This window comes from Myotis brandtii, unplaced genomic scaffold, assembly GCF_000412655.1.
Source record: "Myotis brandtii unplaced genomic scaffold, ASM41265v1 scaffold789, whole genome shotgun sequence".
Taxonomy (NCBI): Eukaryota; Metazoa; Chordata; class Mammalia; order Chiroptera; family Vespertilionidae; genus Myotis; species Myotis brandtii.
Genome location: NW_005371168.1, coordinates 1225806 through 1237881, shown reverse-complemented (window position 1 = coordinate 1237881; position 12076 = coordinate 1225806).

Sequence of the window (12076 nt, the reverse complement as noted above, 5' to 3'; positions counted from 1 at the left end):
TTATTTATTTTAGAGTGGTTTTAAGTTCACAGCAAAATTGAAATGAAGGAAGGTGCAAATATTTCCTATAAAATCATTACCCCCACACAAGCATAGTATCCCCCATTATCCATACTCTCCATTAGAGTGGTACATTTGTTATAATTGACACATCATAATCAGCAAAGTTCCTTGTTTACATTACCATTCACTCTTAGTGTTGTACATTCTGTAAATTTAACCAAGTATATAATAACACATATCCATCTTCAGTATACCATACAGAGTAATTTCACTGCCTTAAAAATCTTCTCTGACTTGCCTCTTTATCTCCCTCACCCCAACAACCACGGATTTTTCCTATGTCCATTCCATTTGTACGACATTTTGCTGTTTCCAAAATGTCGTACAACTGGAATACTACAGTATGGAGCCTTTTCAGTCTGGCTTCTTTCACTTAGTAATATACATTTAAGGTTACTCCTTGTATTTTATTGGCTTGCTATTTCATTTTACTTTAGTGTTAAATAATATTTCATGGTTTGGATGTATTACAGTTGATTTATCCATTCACCTACTGAAGGACATTTTGGTTGTTTCCAACTTTTGGAAATTACGAATAAAGCTACTATAAACATCTGTGGGTAAGTTTTTTGTGGAGATGTGAATTTTCTTTTAAAATACTTTCTGGCCCTAGCCAGTTTGGGTCAATGGATAGAGGGTCAGCCTGTGGACTGAAGGGTCCTGGATTTGATTCCGGTCAAGGGCACATGCCCAGGTTGCGGGCTCGATCCCCAGTAGGAGGCTTGCAGGAGGCAGCCGATCAATGGTTCTCTCTCATCATTGATATTTCTATCTCCCTCTCCCTTTCTCTATGAAATAAAAAAATAGAATAAAATGCTTTCTGTATCCTGTGTTCTAACTTAAAGGCTATTTGTCTTTTTATGGAAAGACTGAGTCATTGGGGTAGAGAAGTGTATAGTCTATAATACTCAGTAAAGCTCATTTATATTGGAGAAGCTGAAAACTAGTGAGTTTGAATCAATTGATTATGAAGATTTTCTTTCAGGCATCTAATCAGGTAACTACTATGAAGATCAACTGTCCTAACATTTTAACTTTAATATATTATATTTAAAATCATGCTTTCCAAGAGGTAGTCACTAAACAAATAATTGAATTAAAAATTAATGTATGTGACAGGTAAAGTTTTAAGATGGCCCCATGGTTTTTTGCCCTGTGGTATAGCCCTGTGTTTATATTGTATTATATGGCAAAACACAGATTCATCAGTGAGTCTCATCCAATTACATGATTCTTTCAGAAGTAGGGAGTTTTCTCTGGCTGGTGACAGAAGTCAGAGATGTTAGAAGTGTGCAAAGGATTCACCGCATCTTGCTATTCTGAAGAGAAGGTAGTTTCACAAGAACAAATGCAGACAGCTCACAGATGCAGACCAAACCATAAGGGAGAGCCAGCAAAGAAATACTATTTCATACCTACAGCCACAAGGAACTGGATTATTCCAGTTGTCTTAATGAGCTTGGGTGATGCTTCTTCCCCATAGTGTCCAGATAAGAGCCTAGCCCAGATGATAATTTGACTTTAGCCTTCTGTGAGTGGTAAGCAGAGAACCCCACCAACTCCATCAGACTTATGACCGACAGAACGGTAAGATAATAAATCAGTATAGTTGCAAGCTGCTAAGTTTGTGGGAACTTGCTGCACACTCTGGAAAATTAACTCAAATGTTGGTGCCTGAAATAAGTATTGTCTTAATGAATATCTTCAATATATGGGAGTTTCTTTGTAAGTGGTCAGTGGGTGGAGACCAGGAGAATTTAAGCTGCATGATAAAAAACTTAGATTTCCTTGAACAAACTGTTAGGAGAAATATAATTAGAGACATTGTTGAGGACTCACAAGGAAATAAGTAGCATGTTATTGGAAATTGGAGGTAGAAGAATCCTTGTTATGTAGTGGAAGAAAGTTTAGAACACCTGTCTCATCCATTTATGTAGAAATCATAATTTATAACAATTAACTTAGATATTTAACTGGGGAGATTTCCAAGCAAAGTGTTATAGATGTGGCCTGGTTTCTTCTTGCTGCTTATAGTAAAACTAGAGGCCCAGTGCACAAAAATCGTGAACTGGTAGAGTCCCTAGTGGCTGCCGACTGCCAGCTGGGTACTCCCTCCCTTCCCTTGGCTGCCTGCCCTCCCCCCTCTGCCACTGCCACTGGTCACTGCCTGTGGGGCTCTATCGCCCCGCCGATGGCGCCACTGCCCCCCTCCACTTCCCACTGCTGCCACCGTCAAGGCTCCAAGGTGCTGAGGGAGCTGGGCAACAGCCCCACCCCCCACTGCCTCTGCTTGTTGCCCTGCAATCGAATCGGCAGGGTGATGGTCCCCCACCTGGAAACCAGTGGCTCAAACCTTCCTTGGCCTAGCACCACCCACTCATCTGCTCCACCATCCTGCCCTGGTCCCACTCTGGTCAGGGCCCATCAGGGTCTGGAGTGCCTCCACTGCCGCCCACTGCCAGCACTGTGTCGCCAACGTCAACCATATTCTGCGCCGCCCCCTGGTGGTCAGCGCATGTCATAGCAAGTGGTCGAACTCCCGGTTGAGGGGAAAATTTGCATATTAGGTTTTTATTATATAGGATATGGGAGGGGGGAGATAAATTGAGAGAATAACTGTTGAGCTATAAAACAAACAAAACAAATCAAGCAGAGGAAGACTTGATAATTTGAGAAATTCAAAACCTACCCAGATGGCAAAATGTGATAAAATTAAGACACTGTTTCCAAAAGTGAGGTATAGGAAAAAATCAAGTGTGTTCCTGTACAAACTGAAACTACTGAAAGGTAAAAAAAAAATCACAGTCCATTCACGAGAGATGAAGGATGTGCCTCAGATCTTCTCACTCAAAATAGAGGACTTCTAAGAAGCTGAAAGGTGTTTTTTTATCCATCTAGCAGAAGAAGCCAAAAATAGAGAAGGTATTATTTTAGAGATATCTTTAGTTAAGATTTTTTTTTTCTGATTGGTTCAAAACCACATGAAATCTATGCACACCTGACAAGATCCTTGTGAACATTTTCTCACTATAAGCTAACTTGGTCTGAAAAGGTCAGAGTGAGTATAAAATAAAAGAAACATTCAAACTCCCACCCCTAGAATCTATTGGCAGGATGCAAACAGTATACATTGTTATTCCTACTACAAACAAATTACCTCAAATTTCATGGCTTTAAAACAACAGAAAAATTTTACCTTGCTGTTTGGATATCAAAGCCCTAAAATCAAGGTGTAGAAAGGAGTGTGTCTGTTCCAGAGGTTTATATGATTCCCTGCTTTTTCAGTCTAGAAGCCACCAGCATTCCATGAACCAGAGTTCATCTGCTATCTCCAGAGCCAGCGGTGTAACACGTTTAATGACACACTCTCTCTGACCTCTGCTTCTGATGTTACATTGCTCTCCCTCTAAACTCTGACCCTCCTGTGCCCTCTTGTACGGACTCTGGTGATTACATTGGGTCCATAAGGTTTATCCAGAATAATCACCCATTCAAAAGCACTTAACTTAATTGAATCTGCATTGTCCATTTTCCCGTGTGTAACATATTCATTTCCAGAGATTAAAACATGGACATATTTTGTGGCTGGGGGTGTTATGCAGCCTACCAACAATCTACTTTCTGGCCCCTAAAGACTCACATCTATCCCACATACAAAGTACATTCACCCTATGCCCAAATCCCTCAAGTCTCAGCCCCATTATGCTATCAATGTCCCAAATCTCATTTAAATTTTTTATCAGTTCAAAAGTTCCAAATTTTATCATCTAAACACATAATTTGTGTTTGGAGAAAGTCCTTGATATAATCCATCTGGAGGCTAAATTTTCAGTGTCTTTGATTCAGTATCTGGCATACTATATAATAAAAGGCTAATATGCAAAAGGACCGAATGGTGGAACGACTGGTCGATATGACTCACACTGACCACCGGGGGCAGATACTTAATGCAGGAGCTGCCCCCTGGTGGTCAGTTGACCTGGTGGTCAGTTGATCTGTTGACCTGTTAACCTAGAAAACAAGTCATTAACACCTTTCGTACCACATAGAAATCTCTAAGACATATGCCAGGGACCGCACGTTTTCGGGCAAACTGCACGTTATTTAAATCATCATAATGCACTTTAGGTGTCATTTTTCAATAATTATAACATTTTTATTTACAAAAACAATTAAACAATTAAAGTTCCTAGTACTTTTTTAATGTATGGTACTGCGTAAAACATTTTCCTCTATGAAGAGGGACCAAACAAAATTTACATAAGTATCTAGATTAGCTCCTTTTTCCATGGGCGTGAAAAACGAGAAAACTCGTGAGTGGTCCTTAACAGATGGCGCGCGAAACACGAGAAAACTCGTGGTACGAAAGGTGTTAACTTTAAATTTAATGTTACAGAGAACCGGAATAAATCAAGCAACGCTTACAGAGATGGAGTTACACTTTATTATTATTACGTATGGGCCGAGAGAAAACTGTATTTCAAATTCTGGGCCCCAACATGGAAGAACTTTTCCTATTTATATCTTTTTGCCTTCTTGGTCTCCCAAATATGGGATTTTTCCAGTCCCCTTTGCAAATTCTTAAAGAGCCCTGTGTGTTGGGGCTTTGAGATCTCAACCAAAAGCTTGGCCTGGTGCCAGCACTGATAACTTTGTCTGGGGAAGGTTTATGGCCTTCTTTGGAATGGGAGTAGTCTTATTTCCTTATTATTTAAGCAAACAAGCATTTACAGAAACCAAATAGCAGGGTTAAAATTTCAAACAGCAGTTTTTAAATAAGATGGATGCTTCAATACAGTGGAACATAGGGCAATAATTATGGAAAGACCCATTAAAAATAGGAGAAAAAGGCCTGGCCAGGTGGCCCAGTTGATTGGAGCATTTGATCTCTGGCCTGGGTATGTACCAGAGGCAACTGATTGATCTTTTTCCTTCACATCAATGTTTTTCTCTCTTTCTTTCCCTTCCTCTCTCTCTAAAACTCAATTAAAACATATCCACAGGTAAGGGCTAAAAAAAAAGGAGAAAATGTAACGACAAATGAGTCACCACTCCTGAGCAATTATGAAATTCAGCTGGACAAAATCTATTCTTTAATTTTTCCATCATTATTGAAGTATAATTGACAGCAACCCTTTGGCTTTAAGCCTGTGAACTCCTAAGCAAAGTACTCAGCTAAGCCAAACAGAAATCTGATCTAAAGAACTGTTAGAAAATGAAATGGTGTTTTTTTAGACCACTTAGTATAGAAATTAAAAATTACTATATGGGTAATAAACCACTTGATTCAATGAAATCTAGAGTGCCATGGTCAAATAGTACCAACATTGTCTATTCTCCTCATAGAACATAAAGCATCATTTTGTAAATCATAATTAAGTTTGGGGAGTACTATGAAAACTTGAGCCCAAAATTTTTTGGAGTGTCTTTGATTCAGTATCTGGCATACTATATAATAAAAGGCTAATATGCAAATGGACCGAACGGCTGCTATAATGCACACTGACCACCAGGGGGCAGATACTCAACGCAGGAGCTGTCCCCTGGTGGTCAATGCACTCCCACAGGGGAAACGCTGCTCAGCCAGAAGCCGAGCTTACAGCTGGCAAGCACAGTGGTGGCAGCGGGAGACTCTCCCGCCTCTGTGGCAGTGCTAAGGATGTCTACCTGCTATGAAAACTTGAGCCCAAAATTTTTTGGAGTGTCTTTAATTCAGTATCTGGCATACTATATAATAAAAGGCTAATTTGCAAATGGACTGAACGGTGGAACAACAGGTCACTATGATGCACACTGACCACCAGTGGGCAGATACTCAACCCAGGAGCTGCCCGCTGGTGGTCAATGGACTCCCACAGGGGGAACGCTGCTCAGCCAGAAGCTGGGCTTACAGCTGGCAAGCACAGTGGTGGCAGAGGGAGACTCTCCCGCCTCTGTGGCAGTGCTAAGGATGTCTACCTGCTGGCTTAGGCCCGCTCCCTATGGGAAGCGGGTCTAAGCTGTCAGTCGGACATCCCCTGAGGGGTCCCGAACTGTGAGAGGGTGCAGACTAGGCTGAGGGACCCCCCCACCCAAGTGCACAAATTTTGTGCACCAGGTCTCTAGTTGTTATATAACTGTATAACCTCTTTGTTGTCCAGTGTTGTGGTAAGAGGCAGGGTATAATGTCATTGAAGAGGATAGAAATATTCAATATCAGTAGAATAGATACTAGTAATTCCTAGAAGAGTTATACTCACCCTCCATTATAAAATGATGATTTATTAGTTCAGAAGTTTTGAATATATTACTATTTAATGAAAGCTAAGAGAGAATAAGATATGCAAAAAAAATTCTGTAATGATGTATTGGTATAACCTAATAGGTATTAATGACAATTATGTTTTGTGTAAAAATTATATTTGAGACAGAAACTTGGGTATCAACAACCATGGACCAAAATTTATCTTAAGGAATAATTTTAAATTTCTCTGAGTACAGTTTTATAAAATGTATTTTAGGTCCAAGAATGAACCTTAACTTCTATCAAATAAAAATCAAATGCCTTTTTATATATTTGGAGAAATATAGCGCTTGAATGCGAATTTGGTATAGCTATGAAAGATTCTGATGAACCATTGAGATTCATATTACTAGGGCTCCATATTACATACAAGAAATTTCTGAACTTAACCAGAGATGAGCTTTTATTATTTTTCTTTAAAATCTATTAGGGGATATATAGATTCTTTTATTTATTTACTTTTTCAGGAAATTAATTAAAATAACACTTTAAAAACACAATCTTTGCTTAGAATATAACATCTGACACTGCTAAAACATACTATATTCCTGAATTTTAAAAGGTAAATGAATAAATGATTTATAGTAGGTTAAATAAAGTTTTTTTTTAATTTTATTTTTTTTTATTGCTTAGAGTATTACAAAGGGTATTACATATGTGTCCTTTTTTTTCTTCCCCGTCCTTGACAATCCTCTGCCCCACCCCCTACCCTCCAGTGTCTTATGTCCATTGGTTATGCTTATATGCATGCATACAAGTCCTTCGGTTGATCTTTTACCCTCCTCCCTCCTGCCCCCCAACCCTCCCTGGTCTTCCCGCTGCAGTTTGACAATCAGTTTGAGGCAGCTCTCCCTCTGTATCTATTATTGCTCAAAAGTTTATAATGGTCTTTATTATCCATGAATGAGTGAGATCATGTGGTATTTTTCCTTCATTGACTGGCTTATTTCACTTAGCATAATTCTCTCCAGTTCCATCCATGCCGTTGTAAATGGTAAGAGTTCCTTCTTTATAGTAGGTTAAATAAAGTTTTAAAAGGTCAATAAAAGTATATTTTTTTGTTTTCTTTAATCATCCTGGTTTAAAACAAAATAAGAATAAGAATACTTCTGAAAAAAAGGCTAATAATATAACCTTCAAACACTAAACTTAATACAGTGAAATTGAAAAAATTACTGGATTAAAGGAATTTGAAGAAATTAGCAATTTGAAATAAAAATCAACAAATATCCAGTCAACTGAAGATGTCCAATAATTCTAATTAAAATTTAATATATTTTTATTAATATATATCATAAGTATAAGACCATTCATTTCACTTCTTATTATCTTTAAAATAAATCTCTGGTTAAATTAGAAAGTCTACATGCTATGGTGGTATGGTGCATGAAAAATTGTTTTATAGTTAAATTCTGCTTTGGGTCTATTGACAGTGGTTCAGATTAACACATATTTGACTGATTTGACTATGTTCCTTAGTGAAACACATGAATAGTTAGACTTTTTCATAGGTAATACATCAGCTAGATAGCATATAAAAGAAACTAGAATACTTCATTTCTATCAGCTTTGAATATCACATTTACACATTTTCCTTCTTTGTAAATAAAAAAAAATCCGTAGTATTTCTGTATTTTTTATTATGTACTGTCCAGTTAGATGTTTCATATTTGAAAAATAAATAGGTATATTTTCACACACCTTCTTTCTCTATCTCTGTATCTATCTCTATATATTTTACTGTTTCTTTTTGTTATTGTTCTTAATTAATTTGTTACACAGCAATAGTGTGTATGTGTAAGATTTTAGATTTAATATACTGTATTGAAGTAATATATTATATACAAATGTTATGCACCTAAATTTCTTAAGTTTTGTGTAAAAATATGAAAAGTGCAATGCCACTAACTGTAATTAAGACAAACAGGGTTACCACATTTCTCATGATATCTTAATGTTTAGAGTATACAAGAACTTTTAATGTCCCCCTTACTAAAAGACATTGTTATAGCAATCCGTTTCAAGTTTCTTTTCTTGGAAACTTGAAAAAAAAAATCAAGTGTTTCAAAATGTCAATGAGGTCAGATATTAAAGCAGAGAGATTATGATTTTTCCATAATTATGCATAAAATATAACAGCAGGAATAAATACTATGTGAATGTATAAAGCCAGGAGGGAAAGAAAAACTTTGAAGATGTAGGAGATTCTATAGCAGCACAACAAAAATAAATAGACAGAAAGCCATTGTGCGACATTAGTAGAAAGATTTATTAACTGTTGCAGTTATTTATTGGTCTAGAACTGCCTTAAATCTTCCAGTGCCCATGACTTGCATATACTGAGTATGGACTTTGAAAATGTTATCCTTCAACAAAACTTTGAAATAGAAATGTAAAAAATGTCACATATATAATTTCAACTTTTCTAGTCATGTTAAATAAAATAAATGAAAATAAGTACAATTTACTCTAATAATATATTTTACTTAACCTATTTATCCAAAATATTATCACTTCAATATGTAATTAACATAAACTGTATAGAAATATTTTACATTTCTTTATTTTTTGAAAAATCAAGTGTGTATTAGCTTACAGCACATCTCAATCCAAACTAGCTGTAATTGAAGTGCTCAGTATTTAATGTGGCTTGTGGCTAGCACAGCTCAGCCCCTATACCATTTCTCTAATCACAAAAACATTATTATGACTGCGGTTTGTTTTTTGCAAACAAAAGAGCCTACCGAAAATATAAATTAATTATAACAGATTGAATTAATACAGATTATTATTTTTAAATATATTTTTATTGATTTCAGAGAGGAAGGTAGAAAGAGATATAGAAACATCAATGAGAGAGGATCATTGATTGGCTGCCTTCTGCATACCCACCACTGGGAATGGAGCCTGTAACCCGAGCAGGAATTGAACCCAGGATTCTTCAGTCTGCAGGCTGATGCTCTATCCCCTGAGCCAAACCAACCAGGGCAAATACAGGTTATTATAAAACAATAATGTGGAAAAGGATTGCAATGCCCGTGTGTAATATTTCAGGATCTGTATTTTTCAATATTTTTTGTAAACTATGTGAATAAAGATGAAATACAATAACTTGATAATAAAATTTCTGAAAATGAAGATATGAGGATTGTTCAGAATCACAGTTCCTAAGGGCTCAATGAAACCACATCAATCAAGTCCATATTAGGTAGGGACACTGTAAAGTCCAAAATTAAAACCAAATGTTGAAGCTAGGATAGGAAGGTCATGGCTAAGTGCGTCAGTTATACATAGAGTTGTTAGTTGATGTAAAATCATAATAATCCAGCAGTTTGTGGTTATATTTCCCTTGGTGATAGTAAGGTTAGCTAGAGAGAGGTCAGGATGCCACCTCAGACTAATTTAGACAGATGCTACCTGGACAGAGGTTTGTTGTTTTTCGCAGAGACACATTAAGAAACAACTGAGTACTGGAAAGTGGAGCAGTCATTATAAACTAGGGACTCAAAACACATTTGAAGAGAAATGAATGCAGAACCTCTGCTCTACCTGAAGAAGAGTAGGCAATGTGTTTGTGCATTGGGTGGGGTCAGAAAGGGGGTTAGCAGTAAATGAATGAGCTGGAAAGAGATTGAGAATTTCTGCTCTCTTCAGATATTTGAATGATTTCTATTTAAAAGAAGGAGTAAATGTCTTACCATACAGAAGAGCTGAGACCAATTGGTACAAATATCTGGAAGACTTGAGCCATGTTTATCTTAGAACTATTCTCATATGGAATTTGTTCTTGCAAAGCAGTGATTATATGATTGTTGTCATTGATATGACAAAACATAGATGATTCTTGGGCTAGGGTTATATATGACACATTTTACTTCTAAAAATCTGTTACTCATTTTTTAAAATTTTTTAAAAATATTTTTTATTGATTTCAGAGAGAGGAAGGGAGAGGGAAAGAGAGATAGAAACATCAATGCTGAAAGAGTATCATTGATCAGCTGCCTCCTGCACACCTCCGGCTGGGGACTGAGCCCTCAACTCCGACAGGTGCCCTGATGGGGAATCAAACTGAGACCTCCTGGTTCATGGGTTGACCCTCAACCACTGAGCAATACCAGCTGGGCAAAGTTTGTTCTTCTTTAATAAATTTTGCCTTCTGATAATTAACAATAAGAGGAGAAATTTAAACAAAAAATTTCAATATTTTCAAAGTACACAATTGATGCTCAAAAGTAAAACTTCATCCCTGGCTGGTGTGGCTCGGTGGATAAAGCATTGGCTGCACACAGAAGCATCGCTGGTTCAATTCCCAGTCAGGGGCATGTATCTGGGTTGCAGGATCCCTGGCCCCCTATCAGGATGCATGTGGGAGTTAACCAATGGATATAGAGGACACATAGATCTCTCTCTCTCTCTCTCTGTCTCTCTCTCTCTCTCTTTCTCTCTCCCTCCCTACTTCACTCCCTGCTTCTCTCCTTTACAATCTTTCCAAAAATCAATGGGAAAATACCCTTAGGCAACAATTATCAGCAAAAACTAAAAAGGAAAATTTGACATTATTTGTGCCTAAATATTCATTTTTAGTATTTTATACAGTTATATATATACTAGAGGCCAGGTGCACGAAATTCGTGCACAAGGGTGTGTGTCCCTCACCCCAGCCTGCACCCTCTTCAATCTGGGACCTCTCGAGGGATGTCCGACTGCCGTTTAGGACCAATCCCACTGGGCAGTTGGACATCCCTCTCACAATCCAGGACTGCTGGCTCCCAACCTCTCACCTGCCTGCCTGCCTGATTGCCCCTAACTGCTTTTGCCTGCCAGCCTGATCACCCCTTAGCCACTCCCCCACAGGCCTGGTTCACCCCAACTGCCCTCCCCTGCAGGGCTGGGTCCCCCCCAACTTCCCTCCCCCACAGGGCAGTTCAACCCCAACTGCCCTCCCCCACAGGCCTGGTTTCCCCCAACTGCCCTCCCCTGCAGGGCTGGGTCCCCCCCAACTTCCCTCCCCCACAGGGCAGTTCAACCCCAACTGCCCTCCCCCACAGGCCTGGTTTCCCCCAACTGCCCTCCCCTGCAGGGCTGGGTCCCCCCCAACTGTCATCCTCTGCAGGCCCATTCCCCCCCAACTGCCCTCCCCTGCAGGCCTGATCGCCCCCTACTGCCATCCCTTTCAGGCCTGATCACTCACAACTGCCCTCACCTGCCGGCCATCTTGTGTGTTGGAGTGATGGTCAATTTGCATATTACTCTTTTATTAGTTAGGACTAGTAGTCTATCGTGTGATATTGCGTGCAGTAGGCTGCCTGCTGCTTCCATGGGAGCCAGTGGGAACCGCAGCACGCTGCAGGGAGCCGCGCTGCTTCCACAGAAGGCAGGCCCGCCATCTCCTCTCCAGGCCTCTGCTCGGCCACAGAGGCTGCAGGTCAGCCCCCCGTCCCTGTCTCTGTCCATCTCCACTCAAGGCCTCACCTGCACATGCAATCTCCTCCTGTGGTCGTGACCCATTAAGGCGCCTGGGCCTAATTTGCATATTTCCTCTTTATATAGATAGATATAAATGTGCATGTGTTTGTATGCAATCTTCTATTATAAAAGAGAATCATAATCCTATATAATAAAGAGGCAATATGCGAATTGACCATCACTCCAACACACAAGATGGCCACCCCCATGTAGACAAAAGATGGCTGGCAGGGGAGGGCAGTTGGGGGGGACCAGGATTGCAGG